This window comes from Callospermophilus lateralis, chromosome 2 (assembly GCF_048772815.1).
Source record: "Callospermophilus lateralis isolate mCalLat2 chromosome 2, mCalLat2.hap1, whole genome shotgun sequence".
Classification (NCBI taxonomy): domain Eukaryota; kingdom Metazoa; phylum Chordata; class Mammalia; order Rodentia; family Sciuridae; genus Callospermophilus; species Callospermophilus lateralis.
In genome coordinates this window covers 179,941,481-179,966,069 of record NC_135306.1, presented here as the reverse complement: position 1 = coordinate 179,966,069, position 24,589 = coordinate 179,941,481, and positions in this window count along the sequence as shown.

Sequence of the window (24,589 nt, the reverse complement as noted above, 5' to 3'; positions counted from 1 at the left end):
AAGGACCTGCATCACAAGCTTTAACACAGAGGATGCACCTAAGACCTGCCTTATGAATAGGTAGATAGTAAAATAAAGTCAAGTGGCCAAGAATATGCCTCATGGTGCTTGGAATGTGGTCACTAAATATTCACTGTTTTCAGTTAAATAGTCTTTTCTAGACTCTAATGTCTGCAAATAAAAGGATGCTATGTTAAGTTACATGTTGCTAGATAACTTTTCTCTGTGTGTGTGTGTGTGTGTGTGTGTGTGTGTGTGTGTGTGTTTTGTTTTCCTGGCAAATAGGAAGCAAGTTGGGAAATCTTGGAGAATAGGGGTAAGGTGAAGCTAAAAGATGGAGAACAGGTTCTGAAAGGCAAGGTGAGGTAAGCTGAGAGGATGGGCTTTCTCTTCTTCACAGTCTTTCAGAGGATTGCTCTTGATCTTCCTGTTGTGTCAGGGGTTGCAAACTAGGATGGCTATGGGGCACACAGGTACCTGTGCACCTGGTACACTGGTTGATAAGCCTTGTCTAAAAAAGCCACACCTTGTTAGCTCTTGCCCATTCTTGCTGTGCATGCTGTTAGATGCAATTATGTGTTTAGTCTTCCGGGAGCCTCTGATTTTTCAAATGAGCTAGAAATCCATATCTCTAATCTGAAAATATCAACAACTAATTCCAGTATTCTTAGAATATTGTGCAAACTAAACAAAATGTATCTGTAAGCTGAAACAGGCCCTCAACCCATTTTATAACCCTTGCATTAGCTCAGGGACAAAATTTCACATTGAGAATATGTAGGTTGTTTATGAAGAAATGTCAGGACTCTCTTATGTCTTCTGCAGGGGCCATCCAGGTAAGAATGAGAAAGAAAAACCATTCCAGAAAAGGGATTTTTAAATAATCTCTTTTTTATAAAGTTTCTTTTGCCTTCAGTCTTATAGACTCTACTTCTAAAGTTATTTAGGTTGGTGTCTTTCCTGCTGCTTCAATAAATTGTTTCATAAAATGTGTGTGGGAGGGGCAATGGGGTGAGCCAGTGTGCTTTACCACTGAGCTACATCCTCAGCCTTTTGTTTTTTATTTTGACACAGGATATCTCTAAATTGCCAAGGCTAACCTTGAATTTGTGATCCTCCTGCCTCAGCCTCTCAACTACTGGGATTACAGGAATATGCCACTGTTCCTGGCTGTTTCACATATGATTTTAATAGACTTACATTATTTTGTCACATTCTTCAGGTGGATTCCTGAGTCTCCTAAATCAGTTTTAAAAAAATGCATACATTAAAGTTCACTTTGGGGGCTGTACAATTCTGTGGCTTCCAACAAATGTATAGTCATTTTTCTTCCTTTTTTGTATCATATAGAATAGTTTCACTGCTAAACAAACAAAACCTAAAAAAAACAAAACAAAACACACACACACACACACACAACTGTTTTAAATATAAAATTTTACTTTTAGTAGAAAAGGGAGAGTATTGACAGGGTTTAGTTGCAAGAAACAGAACTGACATTATTTTTTAAAGTGATTTAATAGAATTAATTACTCAAATTATAGGTTCTAGGTTGGACCCCAGAATTTAACTCTCAGAACAACACCAAATATCTGACTAGCTAAGAAAGCTGTGACTTCTGCCTCAGTGGGGAAGGTAGGAATCAGGAGGACCCTGTTGACATCTAGAATCCGGGGATAGCTTTGCACTCTAGAGATTAGGAAGCCACTGCACAGCCATACTGCCGCCTTAGAAACTCCTTCATAGATTTAAAGGCTCTCCCTGGCTAACTTGCTCCAATAATTCTCATGGTCTTCATAGTGCTCATCAACAGCTTCAATCAAAGATGGCCCCCTCTCTCATTTGATTCAGAAACCTTTGTGTAGTAGTAGGTTGAATGTGGCTCCCACAAAGACATGTCTGCCAAGAACCTGAGAATATGGTATTATTTGGGAAAAAAGGTTTTTGTATATGTATTCATAATAAGGATCTCAAGATGAGATAATCTTGGATTATCTGGATGGGGGCTAAATCCAATGACAAGCATCATATAAGAGAAAGAAGAGAAGACACAGAGAAGGCAAGGCCATGTGGAGATGGAGGCAGAAACTGGAGTGACAAAACCAAGAACCAAAAATTGCGTGGAACTGCCAGGAGCTGGAAGAGACAAGGAAGTAGTCTCCTTTGAAGCCACCAGAGAGAGTGGCCTTGCCAACACCTTGATCTTGGACTCTGGCCTCCAGAACTGGAAGAGAATACACTTCTGTTGTTTTAACCACCTAATTTGTGGTAGTTTGTGATGGCAGCCCTAGGAACCAATACCCTTAGCTTCAAGTGACCTAGGAAGTGTGGTTTTACCTTTCCAGCCTCTGCTAGGTGAGAACAGGACTAGAAGGACATTGGGTGGATGCTAAGAGATAATTTCCATGTCTACTTGGAACAAGGTACCACCTGGAAATTGGAAGCTACGTGGATCTGGATAGAACAAAGGTTTTCTTCTTGGCATGTTTGCTTGGTGACAGTTAAAGTGAAACCTGCTCATTTACATTCATAAAACCACAAATCTAGCCTTCATATCTACTCCTTTAAATGAACTGTCACTAACCAAGCACACAAAAAGTACCACACCAAACACAATGCCCTCTTCCTTTAACAATGTTGTGTAAAGACTCTGGGCCAAGTCTAAATTGACTGAACTTACCTGGATTTATGAAACATCAGAAAGTATCTTACTTTTGTTCAAAAAATATTGAGAATATTCTTTATTTCCACAGCTGTTTGCTCAGAGAACTTCAGTGGTGCATAACTGTAGCTAAGGGTGAAGGTTAGATACCATATTATGTAATATGCATCCTGTTTAAGACACCCAGGAACATTTGAAGTTTCTGGCATCATTTTGTGGAGAAGGAGGGGAGAGGGGTTGGAAAGAGAGAGAAACTATGCCTATTAAACAAGCAAAACATCCTAATAACCACAAATAGCAATTTGAAATTTAGAGGGATTTTTTTTTTTTTGAGAGTGGGGGGCAATGTGTGGCTTCAAGTTTGGTTAAATGCATTTAGTCTTACAAAATAAAAGAATCATTTTCTCTGGCTATTCCAGAAAAATAAATTTCAGTAGGCCATTACATAACCAATTATCTTACACAACAATCACTAATGTTAAAGGTAAGATTCTTCCTATGTGCTTTCTACTACTGATCACTTTGCTGGGAGACTAGATTGGGCTTTGTAGAATTCTATGCCAGTGGAATCCAAAAATACCAAAAGTGGGAGAAGGAGCAGAATTTAGAATCTTGTGAAAATCTAAATTTCAAAAAACCAGAAGGGAATGTGGGTGGCTCTTTGAATTGAAAAGTGGTGGGGGGGTAGGGGTCGGGGAGGGTATTTTTTGAAATAAGGATGTGGATCCAAGAATCTGAGATCATGGAGTGAACACAGAAGCAATGCTGGCATCTAGGAGGCTTCTGCTGTTGCTTGCTTCTCTTCATGAAAAACTGGAGCATAGTTCCTGGTGGGTTAGACAATTTAAGGAGCTGGGGTTGAAGAGACAGCATTAGATGAACACCCCATATAATAAGATTTTTGTCTTTTTTTTTTTTTTGGTACTGGGGATTGAACTCAGGGGCACTCGACCACTGAGCCACATCCCCAGCCCTATTTTATATTTTATTTAGAGACAGGGTCTCCCTGAGTTGCTTAGTGCCTCACTTTTGCTAAGGCTGGCTTTGAACTCAAGATCCTCCTGCCTCAGCCTCCCGAGCTGCTGATATTGCAGGCATGTACCACCGTACCTGGCAATAAGAAGTTTTTGATAGTCAGAAATACACTGAACTGAAATGCTTATCATTTTTCCAAGCCATGGGGATAGTATCCATCCAAAGATAAGCAATGTAGTATTAAAGGTGTAAAGTTTGGCCTCTGACTACAAACTAATTCAAAGAAGTCTTATGAGTTAAATGATATCATAGAGCAGGAAGCACTGATATAATATGATTTGTGGCTGGCTGGCTAGGAAACCTGTTTTAGAATGTTCCCTTTATTTACTGATCTACCATTACAGATTGATTCCTTGGGTCAAGGGATCACCCACCACATGCAGCCTCTTAGTATGCACATAGACCACACCGAGTATTAACAGGTTAGTCACCATAGCAAGGGCTGCTTGCATAGGGCCATGCCATTTGCAGAACATCGCCCAGTGGATATTCCTTCACTCCTCCAACAACGATGGGGAGGGGTAGGTGAGGAAATCAGAGCTTTGATGTAGAGACATGGGAGGACTAATTTGGGAGCATGGGGCATGGTCAGAGGCCACAGCTTGAACGCAGGGGCACATCACAGGACTCCAAGCATCAGAAGGGCACTCAGGGCCAACGGGGGCCTGAGAACTCCGAGAGGGAGTATCATAAATGAGCACATCCCGGATGAACTCACTGCTCCATTCAGAGCAAGTTTTTGCCTATTGCTGCTGTGCCGTATGACTGATATCTCCCCACATATTCCTGGGTGTATATGATCCCTGCCATTTTTAGAGGCAAATCCAACCTACATTTTTCTTTTCAGGAGCAAAAATCTGGGAATATATTTTTGTTGTACAAGAATATCGTGGGGGCAATAAAATTATAGTTACCACCCTGGGATTGAGTGTCTTAATTTGTGAACATTTCTTACCAATGTATGCCTGAAATTTAAAAGATTTTTTTAAGCAAATTATCTGAGTACTTTAGTCACATGTCCTATATTCTTTAAGCACTAGTTATTGGCAGGAATTCCTTTGGTCTTTATGCAGTGATAAGCCAAATAAAAAACATCACATTTTTAGCATGATGTGAGCCTTATTAATGGGTAAAACCATTTAAGTAGAGAAAAGACAAACAAGAACCATGCATATTAAACAAGCAAACAAAATCATAATAACTATGAGTAGCAATTTGTAGTTCAGTGGGGTTTTGGGGTGTTACGGCTTCAAGTAAATTTCAAAGTAAATTCTACTTTGAAGAGTTGATAAAAACTGCGCATGTGAGTTTACATATTGATTTGCTAGTGCTGATAGTCTTATTAGAGCAAGGTCCAAGAGGTTGGGTCACATTCTTTCCGTGACATTTTAATGAGCAGTTTAGGGAGTGTGGCTGGTGAGGTGATAGTAAGTGGGGACAAGTGGCAAAGATTAACTCACTACTCATTTTGCCTGACTGCAGAATTTAATACCTCACCACTGCTGGTACTGTCAACGCATGTGGTAGAAAATATAAATTAGATTGAGCTGCAGAATATATTTATATAAGAACTTCACTTGCTGGTTAAAGCCTTTTTTCAGTTGTTAATAACACCTCTTTTCCTAATTTTTTCCATGAGAATTATATATTACTAATAGTATATTTATATTTTTAATACATAATACACATACCATATAATTTACCTTTTTAAAATGTACAATTCAGTACTTTTTCCAGAAAGTTATATGACCATGACCACTATGTAATTCTAGATGTTTTCATCATCCCCAAAAGAAATCCTGTACCCATTGTAATCACTCCTCAAGTGTATTTATATTTAATTGACCTATACATAAAAAGAGAGAGAGAGAGAGAGGCTATCCAGGAATATTTTATCTATGAGATTAGGTGCTTAAGCCATACCGATTCAAAGGTGTGAGAATACCACTTTCTCTCATGAGCAAATCTGTTCCCTGCCTTCAAGGTTTCAGATTCTTGTCAATTTTATTTTTATTAACTGCATGCAAGTTTCAGCTGCTATCAGAATGAACCAGAATTACATAGATAGTGAACAACTAAAAATGCGATAATCTCATTATGTGTCATTCCTTTTACAACAAATCCATGCATTTTAATTTATTTTATTAGTTAATAATAATTTAATAACCTACTTGCAAAATTATGGGCAGGATTTTGGAAGTGGTGAGTAAAGGGTCTAAGATAATATCTGGCACAAAGACACTAAACAAACTGTGACAACTCTTTTTTTAAAAAAATTTTTAGTTGTAGGTGTACATAATGTCTTTATTTTTATTTATTTATTTTTATGTGGTGCTGAGGATTGAACCCAGTGCCTCAATTGCTCTAGGCGAGTCCTCTACCACTGAGCCACAACCTCGTCCCAACAACTCTTACTGACAAAACCAATTTGTGCCCCCATGTGATACTCAATTCATAGATATAAAAACACTTTCTAATCCACCCATGACCTATTTTTTTTTAGGGGAACTAAATAAAATCCTAACACGGAAAATGCTTTACAAAAATACATAAGTTTATTGTTATTAGTAAGAACTGCAGTTTGTCATAGTGTCGTTGACAATAGATTCCAATATTTGAATACTTCACAAAATAAGTGGCAAGAAAATAAAATACCAGTAGTGCGTAATCTGAAAAATAATAACTGATTTTTTGCCAAATTGAATAATACCTCTTAATAACACCTCTTTTCCTAATTTTTCCATGAAAATTATGGTTTTTTGTACATCTGAATATAATATGAATAAAGATAGATAGCTGTTACTTCCAGTATGTCCTTTTATATGTGCACTGAAAGAAAAAAGTATATTGTGTGCATTTATATTCACTATGGTTAACTAATAATTGACTATTGATCTCTACCATTGCTGGAATATTTCATGGGTTTTGGGGTATGATAATTTTTTTTAAATAGCCACAAATTTTTTGATCCTTCTCCCTTAAAGATATGGGGTCTGCTTCCCCTTTTTTTCAAATACAGCAGGATTATGACTGCTTTAACAAAGAGAACATAGGAAGTGAGGTGATGTGACCTCCAAACCCAGGTCTTACAATGCCATGCAGATTCTTCCTTGTCACTGGAACACTGGCTATTTTCAGGGATTTGACCCATCAAGCAGGCTTTCTGGGGAAGGCTCTTGAAGGCATTTTGGTTGATGATCCTAGTTAAGTCTAGCCTATAACTGTCTCTGTCAAGTCACTAGACCTGTGAGTAAAGCCATCTTAGGCTGGATGAACTAACTCATCCCCCAGCTGAATACCCTCAAGTTGCTTCTGTTGACACCACACAGAATAGCTAAGCTCAGGTCAAAATTCTAACCCACAAAATTGTGAGATAAAATAAGAAGGGTTGTTGTTTTAAGCCACTAAGTTTTGAGATAGCTTGTTACACAGGAAAAAATAATAAATTAGGGGTCATCTGTCTGCACAGCCGCTACGCTGTTGATTCCTTGGATTGGTTATATTAGTGAAGTGGATCTTCCCTTTCTCCCTCACAGCTCTAAATGTTCCTCCAAAGGGAAACCTTCCCCCGGAAGAGACAACTGCTTCAATTGTAGCCTGTTCTTCTCTATCTCCATTCTTCATCTTTTTGTTTATTTGCTTTGTTGTAGTTGCTAAGGCCTTTGAATGCATGTCAGGCATTAATCGTTTTAATCTCTGAATAATTCAAACAATCTGACCTATGCCTCATACAAACAGATTTGGAAGTTTTTCAAAAAGTAATTTCTTGAAAGACTTTAAAATCTTTCCACTTATACATACCCAATGTCACACGAATGTTCTTGAAATCTTTCCTTTCATTAAATTGAATATGCATCTACAAAGTGAAGTAGGAAACTTAGGTCATTATCTTTGATATGTACTCTTGAAAAATACAGAAAATGGGAACAAAGAGATATCATAAACTGAGATAAAAGCTTTGCACCTTCCTAAATTAGCATACCTCTTACCGGAAAGAGAAAAGAAAGATCCATGAAACCCAGTTCACAACAATGGGTTTTAAGCTAATCACTTGTTTTTCAAACTTGGGAGGCAATTTTTTATTCATATCTTGGCTGAAAGTTTAAGAATTGTCCATACAGATACAATATGAATGATGTAGGAATGAGTAGGTTGAAAAAGAAAAGCATCTCTTGGATTGGTGGCTGAAGCCTTAGGTTGTCTTGGGAACATGTAAGATGAATCCACACTCTGCCTCCATCCTTCTTTTAGAATGCAGCTATGCTTTGAGTAAATTTGTGTAAGTCTCATCAGGGGCATAGTTTGGTATCTCTTTTAATATCACAGCTGTGAGTTTCTGAATCATAGTTGATGAATGAAAGCAAAATTTATTTAAGTACAGGAGCTGCCCAGTTGAGTGTGTGTGGAGGAGAGGGGTCAAGGTTACTGGAAGAAAATGAAGAGATGGGGGAGAGAGAGAGAGAGAGAAAATGAACAAAATAATTTTCTCTTGATCCAATGCAAAGATACGTCCAACATTATATTTACTGCTAATCAATTAATACTAGGCTTCTTTTTCTTTTTCTGATTGCATTTCTTGAAGAAGAGCAGTTAATATATATGTTTATCAAATTTTTTGAAAAATTTCTCATCAGGATTTTGAATCACTTAATAGAATCTCCAGTGATTCCTTAGGAATCTCATTGGGACCCTAAGATATGTCAATCTAAAATTGGAAGGGATTTTGATATGACCTAGTCCTTGTTACTCAGAGTAAGGACAAAGGACCAGTGCATTGGCATTGCCCTGGAGCTTGTGAGAGCTCTGCCCCCCTGACACAGATCTAGTAGGACAGAACCATCTTTTTAAACAGGAAGCCCAAATGATTTGTATCATTAAAACATGAGAGGGACAGATCTAGCCCACCTGCTACCCCGTGCAGAAATCAAGTGGGATGAATTTTGGTGGAACCTAAGATGAAAATATGAAGTACAGATAAAGAGAATGTCAAGTTCCTTTTTTAGATAGGAAAACAACATTATAAACCAGATCCCATACAAATAAAACCCACAACAAAAAGGTGAAAAATCAAAGATTCATGCAGAAGCTTTAATAGGAGGAATTAATGCCAAGAAAACAGCTGGATGGGGGTTGGGGATGGTCATATGGAACAGATTAGGGTCCAAGTAGCAGGATGCCTGGGGATTAATCTGTACATTTTGTAAACATAGGATACTTCTCTGATGATTTTCAGGCAACCTGTCCTTCAGGATTCCTTAGTGGAAATTCCTAACCTGTCACAAACCAAGAAGTCTACAAGAGAACTGTAGGGGCATAGTACTTGTTTGTTTGTTTTAGCACAATTTTGGTTGAAGCATTTAAACAATGTTTAGGGACTGTTGTAGCAGGTGTTTTTCTTAATCTTTTTCTTTTTTTTCTTTAAGGAGAACTGCTGAGTTCAGAGGAAATGAGTACTCTTTTATTTAAATTTCCTGAGATTAGAGGAAGAACATATTGCCAAACAATGCCTCTTCACTTCAAAACCTCTCCCCATAAATTATTTGAGGATATCTTATTAAAAGTCTGTAAAATTTCCTATTAAGAACGGTTGATTGCAGTCCAGGCCATCAGAGCTCTGCTGCTTTTGCTGAAATACCACAGCTGTCGGGGAGAAATATATTTTGAGACAAAAGGTTTTGTTTCCCCAGCAATAAATTATTTTAGTGATATCTCAAGATAGATAAAACTTTCACTTATGTTTGAGTGAAGGAAGATTCTACTGATAACTTGTTAAAAAAAATCTATAAAAAGAATAAGAGAATGTAGATGTAGATAACAAATTAAAATCAGACTTCCTTTAAGTTTAGCAAAGCAATTATTTGTAAAGCCAATGAAGATGATTATTATGGATAATGAAATGATTTACTGGAAAATGTGGAAATGGCATTCACTGTGGCCACATCTCTGCACAACATCAACTTGGTATTTTCAACTTTAACCTTAGTGCCATTAAGGAAAAAAAAAACTTATCTTGTAATATTTTATATAAATTGCTAAATATAGTGATGTGGATTCTGGGTAAGGTAGAAAATGCCTTGTTTGTAATGTAGACACAATAATCTGTTGATTGCGTGGTAGATGAACTCTTTAAAACAAAGCTGTGCTCCCAACTCCCTGGCTTCTCTCCATTGCCACTACCCCTTATCCCTAAACAGGGGGGACCTTTCTTACTGAAGTCATAGGAATATGTTTTTTTAATCAGACGTTCATTTTCAGAGTTTCAAATATCCTTTTACATACTGGAAGTAAAGAGGTATTCAAAGCAAGTTGCTGAAGATTTTAATGTATTTCCTATGAATTTTTTCAGGGGACATTGGGTTCATAAAATATTTTGAAACCCTGGAAGATGGCCTTTCGCTTTCTTTCTCTCCTTTTTCTATTCTTTGACTATTGCTTTCTTTCTGGCTTTTGTTTTAAAAGCTAGTATAAAGCCAACGAGAAAAATTTGTTATGTTTTCACCATTCCCAGAGTGAAATTAATTAAGAAAGGACCAATTCATTTTATACCCAGTCCCTGAAAGTAATTCTGATGACTTCTGGTAAATGCCAACCTTTGATATTTAAGTTTTGAATTTCAACAGTGAATCAAATTGGTGGCAGACAGAATTGCTGAGACTTCACATAGCTTGCTAAAGACCTAAGTCACCAACTTGGATGATAACAGTGAAGTGGTATAAAATGCTGCAAAACATTGATAAAACAATAACAATTAAAGTGCATAATAATCATAATTGCCTGCTCATTTTGAGTTTGGAGATGATGAATAAGTTGTATCAATAGACTGTTCATATATTTTTTTCAGAGATTAAAAAACTGAAAGACCCTTTACAACTTTTTAAAATAAAAAATATATTATCTCTACAATGAATAACCTACAAACTCTTGCCCTTTCATAGAGCAACTGAAATAAAAATGATCCCACTATGCACTAGGGTGCATATTATTAGCAGTTTTGTGTTGGAACAATTTCATTCTGCCTCAACTAAAGGGTCTGTACCCAGTGAATACATGCCGCCTTCCGAGGCCTGCAGTTGTTAAAAGAACATTAATCATTTAAGCAAGGTCACAAGCAACAAAGGCCAATGAGGGTTCAAAGTTTACAGGTCCAGGCATTTATCAGGTAGAAATGGGCTACATTTCAATATTTTGTAAAATATCCTTTTATGAAAAAGCTATCAGTCACTGTACAGACTGGTAAAACTCTGGTTGTTCCAGTGAAGAAAATGAATGATGACAATGAGTCAGGAAATCCTATATAACTTTATATTTTTGCAGGACCACCATGGCTTGAACATGCGTTTTCAATTTCTATAAGGATGTGATGATTATGTGGGAATGTCTTCCTTTCCCTGGCTAGAGCAAAAGATACATCAAAATTTCATTCACTCCTGATAGGCAGATTAGGATCAATTGGTTAAGGTAATCAAAGAGCTTGTATCGCTAAATACCATGCAAATTATGGTTTTCCACTGACTTTTGTGATGGTTTAATTATTTCTTTTTTGAAGAGGACAAAACAGATTTTGGTTTTTATCTAGCTTCTTTAATTACATCAATATCATTATCCACTATTGGATGATGTCTTAAAAATTAGTCTAGGTGTATTGCCCTTCTGATTTAAGTTTCAGATGGGGTATTTGTTGGTGGCTCCTGATGCACCTTTTTTCATTCAATTGAAATCTTTACTTTCAGGTACCTCAAACTTTCAAATTCAGAGGATAAACAAGTGTACTACTTCCCAATGTGCTTGAGAATGCATTTAATTGAAGGTCATTTTTAGTCTCTGAATCTATTTTTTTAACAACTTTATTGGGATATAATTCTCATACCATCAGATAATTCACCTATTTAAAATGTATGATTCAATATTTTTAGAGTACTCATAGAGCTGAACAACCATCAATTTTAGAATTGATTTGAGAGCATTTATCACCCCAAAGGAAACTCTGATTTTCCCCAAATGCCCCAGACCCATGCAACCACTATTCTGTCTCTGTTATAGCTATTTCATATAAATGGAATAATACCACATGTGGTCTTTTTTCATTGACTTCTTTTTTTCAACATAATGTTTTAAAGGTTCATCCACATTATACCATGTATTGATACTTTATTTTTCTTATGGCAAAAAAATATTCCATGGCATGGATATACCACATATTGTTTGTCCATTCATCAGTTGATGGAATTTGAGTTGTTTCCAATTTTTGATTAAAGTGAATATTGCTGGTGTTAACATTTATTTACAAGTTTTTTTTTGTGGATGTATGTTTTCATTTCTGTTACATATATATTGAGGAGTAGAGTTTCTGGGTCCTATAGTAACTCTTGTTTAACATTTTGAGGAACTGCCAAACTGTTTTCCAAAACAATTGCACCATTGTACATTCCTATAAGTGATGAATGAACATTCTCATTTTTCCACATCCTTGGAGAAACTTGTGATGATAGTCATTTTGATTACTGTCTCTTTGAGTTTATTTGTACCATTGTTGCAATGTCAGAATTGGATTCTGAAAAAGCACTCCACTAGGAAAAGTATTTACTTGATAGAAAAAAATTTAATTATATTAGAAAAGATAGGGGCTTAGAATAAGGCTCAGTGGTAGAGTGATTGCCCAGCATGCAAGAAGCTCTGGGTTTGAAACTTAGCATTGCAAGAAAAAAAGGAGAAAGAAAAGATGTTTAAAAGTGACATATTACTTAAATTTATGTAGCACATTTTACTTTTTCAAGAGCCCAAATCTTTCAATATGCTTCTAGATTCAACCACACCCCCCCATTCCTATGAATCTCATTGGAACCAGTTTTCTGTAGTGATCATGGTTAAGAGGTTACAGGATGGGCCATATACTATGAAGTCTGGTAGGTGGAGACATTATTATAAAGGGCTCATTCAAGATCTCACCAGGGGTGTGTCAACACTGTACTAAGTTTTGTCAAAAATATAAGTTAAGCTATTTTTAAAAATTATTCATTTGAGATGCTTGGATTCTAAGAAAGCAATAATATTAGTTGGCTGCATTATATTCCTTCCTATAAATGAATCATAACTTATTTAAACATTTCTTAATTTTTGGATGTGTAGGCAGTTTCCAAGCTTCACTATGATAAGTAATGTTGCAATGTAGTCATTTCTCCCAAGCCAAATAAAAAGTCGATAGACTGAATTTCCTATTGCTGGCTTTGGCTTCATGGAGATGCAGTCTGAGATTATCTTGAGACTGTGTAAAGTTGATGCAATGCAGACTGAACTTCACTTAGCAAGGGGTGGATCCAAAAGACCCCTACAAGCCCACTCAACAGGGACATTCCAAGAACTCAATTTATCTGTCTTAAAAGGTTAAGCTCACATGTTGACCCTGCCAAGATTCAGACCTGTGCTCCCGAGGAGGCTACATGTGTTGAGGCTGCTGTTGCTCTGAGCAGTCATTCCCTTCAAATATACCAGTGTGATTCCTTTATCCCCACAACCTTGTAGAGTCCTTGGACTTTGTGATCTAACAGAAATTTCTCTTCCCATTTGAACTTATGCATTATAGAGCTCTCTTTACTAAGAGAAGCAGATTTCATCATACCTGAAAGAGTGGGGGGAAAAACTCACCATGGAAAGAGAAATAGCACATGATATTTCAGCATCTATGTCAAATGAAAGTAAAAGAGAACTGAGTGGAATGAGTACAAGCTTAGGAGTCAGGAAAGCTTAGGTCGGTCCCAATCCTGTCACTTACAATAAGCTGTGTGACTTTGTATAAGTCACTAAATGTCTCTGAGCACCAGTTCTTTTTAATAAAATTAGTGAGTTTGATTGCTATAGACTTTTCCATCTCCAAAGTTCTATATTCTCCCAAACAGAAACATCAGTATATTAACAAGTGCATAAATTTTTCGATGGACATGAACACTGTTGCTAATGGTGGGTGGGTGCCGATTCTCATTTGTAATTTTATTGTGGACCTTACAAAATACTATTTGTTTGGCTCTTTGCAGCTTATAAAGCCGTTACATACATTTTGTTTTTAGAGAGAGAGAATTTTTTTATTATTTATTTTTTAGTTTTCGGTGGACACAACATCTTTATTTTATTTTTACGTGGTGCTGAGGATCGAACCCAGCGCCCCGCGCATGCCAGGCGAGCATGCTACCGCTTGAGTCACATCCCCACCCCAAGTTACATACATTTTATAATTTGATAATTCCACACAGAAATTATCATCCCCACTTTACATATTAGAAAGTTGAAGCTTGGAGGAACACAGTGACTTGCCCAGAGCTATACATCTGCTAAGGAGTGAATTCCAGGACCCAAATCCATGGCTGCTGAGATTGAAAGTCCATGCCATTTCACTGCATCACATTATGGCTTTTATTTTATCGTTCAGGCATGTTAAGAAACCACTACATGTGAATGTTAAGACCAGACTCACAGAAGTGCTTTGGGAAGAGGGAGAACACTATACACATAGGGAATGTCCCAATGATGGCTAAAGCTGATATCTTCCCTCAGCCCAACCCTTCATCTGGTTGCCCTCCTCTCTCCCTTGACCACCATGGTCAAGTTTTTAAATGCCTCTTTCTCATTTCCCATTACCTCCTTGGGCAATGCAATCTGCCTTCTGCTCCCACCTCTTTTCTTGCCAAGGCAATCTGTGGTAGACCTAGTTTGGGGGGGCTCCCTGCCCACAGCACTGTAGCACCTTCCCCAACTGAGCCCCCAATGTATGAGAATAGGACCACATCTGTCATTTCTGCCCTGGGAGATCATACTCCATTGTACTGGCTGATTATAATGAGTAGACACCCAGTCTGAGGCTGGGCCCAAATCCCGGATTTCTGAAACATGAACAGAATGCAGAAACTGAGAGCCGCTGGAGCCGAGTCTGTGATTGGCAGCCTGCTCAAGAGTAAGTGCATCCAAGTGCTACTGTGTAGGCTCCGGCAGCTGCCTCCATTCGTGCCTGAGGGTTCAAGTCTTCCTCTGCCTTTTTAAGCTTCCGCTTTTCTGGCTTACATTACTTCCTTATTTTTACCAAAACTTATCAAATGGTTATTAATTATTTTTGGTACTCTTAAATTGTAATGCAATGATAATACTTAACCAATTGTCCCCAGATTCTTCAGAAGGCCAGTTGTCAATTTCCTTTCTAGTAACACTTTCCCCTCTGGGCTTTTGGGATGCCCCTCCTTCTCTTCCCTCTCCTCCGATTACACCTCAGTGCTCCGAAGGGTCCCCTCACCTGCGCCTCCTGACCCCTTCTTAAACTCTGCCGCTCAGCTTATTCTAAACCTCCCCCAGTTGGTCAGTCTACTCCCCTGGCTCCAGCTACCTGGGGCCTCCCTTCAGCTCTACTCAAATGCTCTCCCTTTAAACCCACCAGTCCTCTCCAGGTTCTTAGCTTTTGTGCATGCCCATTAGGGATCCCAACGCCTCACCACTTTCTCCAGGATAGCCCTTTTTTATCCTTATGGACTCTGTATGCATATTTTGTTCCATAGTGGGGATCTTCCAAATAATTTTGCTTTCACACCTATCAAATTTACTTTGAAGAACTGCACACCCGTTTGCACAACTGATGTTGATCGTTAGAAAGTGTTATCCTACGTTTAGGGGGTTGCAAAGAATGTAATATCTGGTTTATTATAAACATGGACACTGGGAGATACAACTGTCACTATGCTGTTTTAAATGTATCCAGTGGAATTTATATGCTTCGGTGATTTGATGCCCCACCATCACCCTTTTTTATACCCAGCTGTAATGGGGTATAATTGACAAGTAAAATTTGAGTATATTCAAGATGTAGAATATGATGTTTTGCTTTACATTCAAAATCTGAAATAGTTACCATAATCATCCATTGCCTCGTGTGTGTGTGTGTGTGTGTGTGTGTGTGTAAAACATTAAAGATCTACCCTCTTAGCAAATTTCAAGTATATAATACAGTATTGTTAACAACGGTCACTATGCTCTACATCAGATCTCCAGGACTTATCTTTTTATGTTTTTATGGTTCATTATAGTTATACATAACATTTTTACATAATCACACATTCATGGAATCTAATTTGCTCTACTTCATCTCCTAGTACTTACTCTTTCCCTTCCCTTCTCCCTCTTTCCGTTCCCCTTCATCTACTCTACTGGTCTTCCTTGTATTTATTTATAGTTTTTAAAAATTAGTACTTTATAGAAACACATAAAGGTGAAATTCACTGTGGTGTATTCATATATGTTCATAGTGTAATTTGATCAGTTTCATTTTACCACTCCTCCCTTTCCTCATCCCTCCTTCTTGCCCTTCTACCCCCTTCCTCTGATCTCCCTTATATTTTCATAGGATCCCACCTCCACCTTTTCTGCCCTTCTTTTGATCAATTTCCTCATGTGGGAGAAAACATTCGATCCTTGACTTTCTGAGTCTGGCTAATTTGGCTTAGCATGATACTCTCCAGTTCCATGGTAAGCCAATGTCATGACTTCGTTCTTCTTTATGGCCAAGTAATACTCCGTTGTGTGTATATACCACATCTTCTTTAGGCATTCATCTTTATCCATTCATTTGGGCACCTAGATGGTTCTATATCTTGGCTATTGTGAATAGTCCTGCTATAAACAGTGATGTGCCTATATCACTATTATATACTGATTTCAGTTTTTTTTTTTTTTTGGATAAATACAGAGAAGTGGGATAGCTGGATCATGTGGTGGTTCTATTCCTAGTCTTTTCAGGAACCCAAGACTTATTTGCCCAGCATAACTGACACATAGTATCCTTTGTTGCCATTACCTATTTTAAAAATTATTTGTTTATTTATTTTTGGTATTAGGGATTTAGCCCAGGAACACTTTACCCCTGCTACATCCCCAGCCTTTTATTTTTCATTTTGAAACAGGGTCTTGCTAAGTTGCCCAGAGTGGCCTTGAATTTGTGATTCTTCTGCCTCAGTCTCTTGAGTTGCTGGGGTTACAGACATGTGCCACCATGCTCAGCCTTTCATTGCCTTTAAGCACACACACACAAAAAACTACTTTTTAACAGAATTTTTGTATCATTTCTCTTTCTTCTTGAATTTATATTTCATTCTATTTCTCCCACAGAATTTCATCTATATGTAAATTATTTTAACCCTGAAAGTCTTTTATTGATCATATTTCACTGCCACAGAAACATAAAGAAATTGAAAGAGAAATTTTTTAAAATGCCTATAGTCATAAACCTCTCAAAGTTCAATTTTTATTCCGGGTTGTTTTCATTACAGTTACAGATTATATTGCAGTACACAATCAACCAAAATATTCAAAATATTGTGAAAATTTTGATAACTAAATAATAGCCATTAAAAGTGAAAGCTTAAATGAGGCAGGTGATCCTTTTAAAAAACTGATTTAGGGTTGGAGATGTAGCTCAGTGGCAGAGCTCTTGCCTAGCATGTGTGAGGCACGGGTTCAATCCTCAGCATCATATAAAAATAAATGAATGAAGGCATTCTTTCTGTTTACAACTAAAAAAAAAACACTTTTTAAAAAAATGGATTCAGCTGGAGATATAACTCAGTGGTAGAGTGCTTACCTATCATATGCAAGGCCCTGTGTTCAGTCCCTAGCACTGCAATCAAACAAACAAAAGAAACAAAATGAGTTATAAAAATTGATTTACATATTCTTAGATTAATATTATTTATTATTAGACTGAAGCAGAGTTTCTGCAACAATTCTAGCTCAATTTTTCCTTTACATGTAAGCAATGAGAAATCTCATTCATAGATTAAAAAAATAGAAGTCAGGCAATGTCATCCAATACGCCTTCCAAAATATGTGTTAATATAATGTGGTAGACTGCCCGCCTCACACGTGTGAGGCACTGGGTTCAATCCTCAGCACCACATAAAAATAAGTAAAGATATTGTGTCAAACTACAGCTAAAAAAATTTTTTTTAAATGTAAATCATTAAACTTTTAAAAATTTTTCTGTTGGCTGACAGATTATATCTTTTAATCATGTAAAAGGACTTGTACTTCAGCTATTATACTAATTTGCTTTCTCAATTGCTAGGCTGTGAATCTATAATTTTTACCAAAACTTATCAAATTGTTATTCATTATATTTTTATTCTTTCAGTTATAATGTGATGATATATCTTACTGAACCCACTGTATTCAGAAAGAATTGGGAATATAAAATGTTTATATTTTATCTTAGTACTCCTTTGTTAATGCACTTTTTTGTTAAAATTATTTTCTATTGCCACATGCTTTAAATCTATTTTTATCAAATCCTTGCAGCTTCAGATTACACTCATTCAGTTTATGGAATATATCTAATGGGTAAAACCAGTCCTCACTCTAAGGTAGATGCATTAGGTCTTTCTTTGTGGAAAGAAATCAGCTATTTTATGGTCTATTTGGCTTCTGGTTATGTGAGTGTGTGTTTTATTTAATGATATCATAACTGAGCTGGCTGTTCCGTTATTGTTCACATTTCTCTGACTTTACAGCTTCTTGGGTCCTGCTGGCATTTCTGAAGGGCAATTATTGTCTGGAAATTGAACAACAAAATGAATTCATTTAATCTCAAAACTAATTTCTTCTTAAATTTTTATGATTACATAGCTTATCTGATTCTGTGAAGACTGGTTAAAGAACCAGATGCAACAATAAAATAAAAAGTAAAATTGTACTCATCACCTGTTGATGTGACTTAATGATGGTGATTACGTGACAACCAGCCAGAAATGACCAGAACTGTTACAATGAATATGTAATGCTTGCTGAGAAAGTGATTTGCTATAGGAAAATCTCAGACAGATATCTGAATAGTTGCTGGAAAAAATTTGCTGTAAATTATGTCTACTTCAGAAATTTCTTGTAACAATTTCTGATTCTTCCAAATAGAAAACCAATAATAACAAATTACAGGGGTTACCTCTTAGGCTCTATTCTAAGAATTTTGTATATATTATTTACTTAACTCTTACAATGCAGTGAGGTTGCTATAAAGATTAAGTCTGTAAAGTTCTTACAAAATCATAGAAATCTGGGTCTAGTATTAAGTTAAAAGATTTAGCTGACAGTGGGGGAATGGCATAATTCCCTAGTCCTCCAAAAGTGCCAGTTAGACATTTCTATAGTGCTACAGAAGCCTTTGATTTTAAACAATTCACATCCTTAATGAAAGGCCCAGAAACTGCAATAAACCAAATTCTGTTGATTTTTTTTTTTTGCACTTTGAAATATTTACTTTTTTCCTAACATAAATAGGATTCAACTAAGCATATTTAACTGTTCAATTAAACCTGCCTTGCTTAAAATTATTGTTTTGCATATTTAACCTCTGAGTCTGCTCTGCTCACACTGGCCATCTCCTTCAGCCTGCATGGAGGAGTTGTTCACATGTGGAAATCACACTCTGGAAATTGGCTGAAGATGCTTGGAAGGTTGCACTTGTTGACATTCATCAAGATCTTGGTTCTGATTCATCTTACATTGATAAGAACCTCTATCCACAGAATATTTATCAAAACCATGCTATGGGGTTATCAGTTACTTTGGTGACATGGAGCAGGGGATTTCAGTTACTATTCTAAGTTTTGTTGTTGTTGTTGTTGTTCTATCAATGTCATCAAAGGGCAAATCTGCACTAATTCAAGGATACAGATATAAAATAATATTTTTTCGTGCCTGGTTTCTGTGGCATTCCATTACCTATAAATTCAAATGACCATGAGAGTTTATTTGCCCTGAATACACTTGTTTCCCAGCCTCCCATCTAGTATATGTGCCAGGCATTTCATTTCATAATGGCTTATTTTTACTGATAATGGAATGAAAAACTGGGATGGTTTTGACAGACCTCCATTTTGAGCATCCAAGTTTGTTGTAGTTTCTAATGTGAAATAGATGTGCAATGACCGGAATCTTCATTTTAACAAATGGTTAAATCTGAGAGTCTAACCCTCTTCTCTTTGCAAGACTCTGTCAAGATGCAAAACAATTAACACTTGCCCTTCAAGGACAATGATAAAAACTTTGCTTACTGATAAAAACAAATGTGTCCTTGGACAGGAGCAGCTAGTGACAGCAAATTCCTCCTATCTGGAGAGATAGTCAGTGGTGCTGTTCCTGCTGGTCTTTTGGTATACTGTACCTACCACACTATCAGGTCAGAAGGAAATGGGAAAGTTCCAGGTTGGGTGTACATGAACAGGGAACATAGGCCGAGCAGTCCTACCAATATACATAGAGTCATCTGAACACCCTTAGTACAAAGGCTTTATCATTTAGTACATGATAAAAATTGCATTTATTTCATTGTTTGATAATGCTTTTTAAAAATGTTCCAATAAATGTTCCAGCAACTGCCTTAGACTAGGTTTCTGAGAAACAAACTTTGAAATAGAGGTTTTCCTGCAGGAAGTTTATTGGGGGGAGCTCTTGGAAACAATAACTGTGAGGGGATAAAGGAGGCCGGATGGGGCAGAGGGAGAAACTGGACTGCTAAGCTGGTGTAGCTCTGGCCTCAGCGGATCCCCTGGGAGTCCTGGAGCTGGGGTGGTCTTGCGAGGTGGTGCTGAAATGAGGCAACTGGGTCAGGCCTTTCTATTTTACCACTAACTCTTCCCTACCCATGGACCCATTATAGGATGGAGGCTGCCCCCAGGGAGGGAGCATAACTAGGAAAAAGCAGCTTGTTTTAACCATGGCAATTTCTTGAAATGGACTGTACTGTAAGCTGTCAGCCTCCAACACTGACAGCGCTGCAGGAACTGTGCCACCATCCTGCAGGGATATCAGGCAGCCTCAATATTCACTACAGCAGCAATGGGAAGAGAGGAAGGAAGAAAATCGGCACATGAAAATTTCAATATAAAGTTTCCATATTTAAAAGAATTTTTGAAATTATAATTTGCACATAATGTTTGTGAACATTTACTGTCTATTATTTGGTCCAGAGTGATATCATTGACTAATGAAAGCCAGAAGACACAAATCTGCTAAAAATGTATTAAGTAGTTATTTTAAGAAGACTCTGCCTAAGAAAACACAGGCTACTGTAGAAGTTCAATTTGTGTCATTTTTTAAAGCTTGACTTTGAATTTTTCTAAAATAATTTTGTTCATTTTGATCTAACTTGGCCTGGTTTGCTCAGAAAGTAGCAATGAAGATAAATATTTACATTTGTTCAAATATTTTATTAGTGAATATGATTTGGGGAGCTGGAATGAAGGATGGGAAGAGCAAAGAAGGAAAATAAAGTGGGTCAACACAGAGAAGTGTAATCAGCTCTGTACAGTGGCACATGCCTATAATCCCAGTGGCTCTGGAGACAGACAGGAGGATCACAAGTTCAAAGCCAGCCTCAGCAACTTAGTAAGGTTCTAATAAACTCAGTAAGACCCTGTCTCTAAATAAAATATTTTTACAAAGGGCTGGGGATGTGGCTCAGCAGTTAAGTCCCCCTGGATTCAATCCTTGGTACAAAAAAAAAAAAGAAGAAGTGTTATCAAAGTTGGCCACCTCTTCATGTGATTCATTATTCCATCCATGGGCCTGTCTGAAAAGCCACACTAACCACATCTCCAGATAGTCCTTCTAATGAAGAAAGGGGTAGTGTTTAACAATTGGCCCCTGTTCCCTCTTGGTTTCCTCTCAGGTTCATTATCTCCTTTTACTCCTAAACTGTTCATGCATGCCAAACGTCCTGAACAAGTATCCTCAGAGCTGCTTTGGGACAGAAGGTAAAAACCCTAATCTGAAGATTCAGTGTCGAGATGAGACAAGATGCTGAAAAAACTGAACAAGTATCCAATAGATTGATTTTTTTCTTGTGCTTTTACAAGAAATACATAGCAAAAGTTGTTATTGTGTTGATTCCATTAGCAGAAAGAGAATTTTGCAAATGGTTATCTGATGCCTGTTTTATGTGGACTGTATCAGATGTTTCAAAGAGAATCCCAACTACATTCTTTTCTATAGTGTTTGTACTTTTTAATTCAATTCATGAAAACAGTAAAATATTTGAAGGTTAATTTTTAAATTCAATTCACAAAAAGAAGAAAATATTTGAAAGTTCAAAATTGGTCAAAGGCAATTTTGTGACTGTATTAGAAATTCAGCTAAAATAGTCATCATTGAAGATAAAATTATTTGTTTTTGGTAATAATACAAATATGAATTTCTGTGGGTTACAGAACTGGGTAGAAACAATGTGTGTATTAAATTGAGAAACTTAAAATGCAGAAAATTACTTGAAATTGGTTATGGTACACATATAATCTGTATTTGCATTTGTGATATTGTTCATGACCAACAGGTTATCAAACCAAATCAAATTGGGTTTTCCAAATTTGTAAAGAAAAAAATTTGAGCTATTACTCTCACTGATTTTTTAAACCTTTATTTAATTTATTTATTTTTATGTAGTGCTGAGGATTGAACCCAGTGCCTCAGACGTGAGAGGCAATGCGCTCCACCACTGAGCTACAACCACATCCCCTACTCTACCCTATTTAAAGACTTGCCATGAACCTGAATCAATTGGACAGTGCAGGTTTGGTGTAAGTGTGGACATGTAGGTCAAAGGAGTAAAATATGTAGACAGTAATAGATCTACACATACATTGCCAGAAAATTTTAACAAAAGTATCAAGGTAATCCAATGGGGAAAGACAGTTTCCCACACACAAAAAAATGGAACTTTTCCTGGGCTGGGGCTGGGGGTCAGTGGTAGATCGCTCACCTAGCACGTGTGAGGTGCTGGGATCAGCACCACATAAAGATAAAAAAGAAAGGTATTGTGTCCAGCTACAACAAACACAAAATATTTTTTTAATGGAGCTTTTCCAAGTAAATATTCATATGGAAAAAGAGACTATCATCCATTATCACAAACCATACATAAAAATTAATCATAATTATGATGAAAATGAATTATACACCTAAATGTCAAATCTGAAAAATGAATCTTCTTAACAAAAACACAGAAGGAAATGTGACTTTGGGAAACAAAGATATCCTAAGTAGGACATAAAAAGGACAAAACATAAAATAAAAAATGGAAACATTTGATTTTGCTAAAATTTATAACTTCCATTCTTACAAAGTAACCATTAAAATAAAGAAAAAGCAAGCCCCTGCTGGGAGACATTATTCACAATTCACATTCCTGACAAGGGACCTGTATCTAAAATATACCAAGGGCATTTGCAACTCAATAGTAAGACAAAAATCCAATGCAAAACCAGCAAGATTTGAGCAGGAATTTCACTAATGAATCAACAAGCATAAGAAAGAGTTTACTATCTTCAGTCATCAAGGAAAATTGAAAAACACAACACAACATTTTAAAATTAAAAAGTGCTGCACATCTATTAAATAACTAAAATTAGAATGACTCACAATACTCACAATGAGTGTGATTAGAACTCTCATACACTGTTGGTGGGAGTGTAAAATAGCACATTTTGGAAGGCAATTTGGCAGTTTCTTATAAACATTTACTTTTCATTCAACCCAGCAATTCTGCTCCTACATATTGTTCAAGAGAAATTATAAGGTACATCCACACAAAAACTTATATGTGAGTATTCACAGTAACTTTACTCATAATCACTGAAAAACTAGCAAATGAATCAATAAACTATAATATATCCATACGATGAAATATAACTCAGCATTAAAAAAAGAACAAACTACTACTGAAATGAGCAACTACATAAAAGAATTTCTAAATGTTACAGCGAGTGAAGAAGCCCATCCAAAAGACTACACACTTTATAATTCTATTTACATGAAGTTCTAGAATAGACAAAACTTATCTGTAGAGAAGGAAGCCAGGCCGGGGTTCTGGAGGTACCAGGGGCATGGGAGGGTGAGACTGCCGGTACAGGGGTGTGCAGGAACTTTCTGTGAGGCATGTGCTCTATAGCTCAGCAGTGTTGGCAGTCATGGATATGGACATATGTCAAAACTCATCACCCTTAAAATGAATGATTTTATTGCAGGTAAATTATGTATCAGTGAAGTTTTATTAGTGAATATGATTTGGGGAGCTTATTTAAAAGATATTTTCTAATTTTTTTGCACTAAAACATTTATAAGTTTAATTTAAAACCAGAATTGTTAGTATATTTCATTTAGTATAACTGACAGGCACATCTGCATTTTAGATGTTTTGATAAAAGTATAGTCTATGAAAATCAATTAAAATATCAACATTTCAAACTTTCAAATGCAACTCTGAAGAACAATTTTATGGCAAATTTATAGGATTAAAGACAGATCCACCCAAGAAACTGACCCTGTTATGCTCGAATTCGGGACCCCCAAAGACCACCAGAGACCCAAGATCCATGTAAGCAGCAAAGAGGTGTTTATTGCGAGCTAGCTCGGTCCTCCGCGCGCGTGCACACACACACAGCAACTGGTGACGCTGAGAGGCCCCAAGCCCAGGGTTTGCAGCAGTTTTATACATTCTTTGGAGAGGGCAGGGACTTCACATACATCATAGCAAATCATCACACACCGCGGGAAAATCAAATAACAACTCTAAAACATGATTAGCACATTCACTGGCGGGAACAAGTTGGGTAGGGGTGATTGGTCAGTACAAAAGGGGTATTCATTTGAACTGATTGGTTTAAGCCAAGAGGGGTGTACATGCTGAACTACATGGTTTCCCAACATGTTATCAACCACCATAAACTGCTGGGAGGGTCATCTGGCATCCCAGGTATTTCCCTGTCTCATGCTGATTGGTGGCTGCTAGGGGGCTGCTATGGATCCCCACCTAGCCTGACTGAGTCAGGGACACCTGGCGCAGCAGATCTGTCTTGTAGATAAACAACTTAGCAGGGT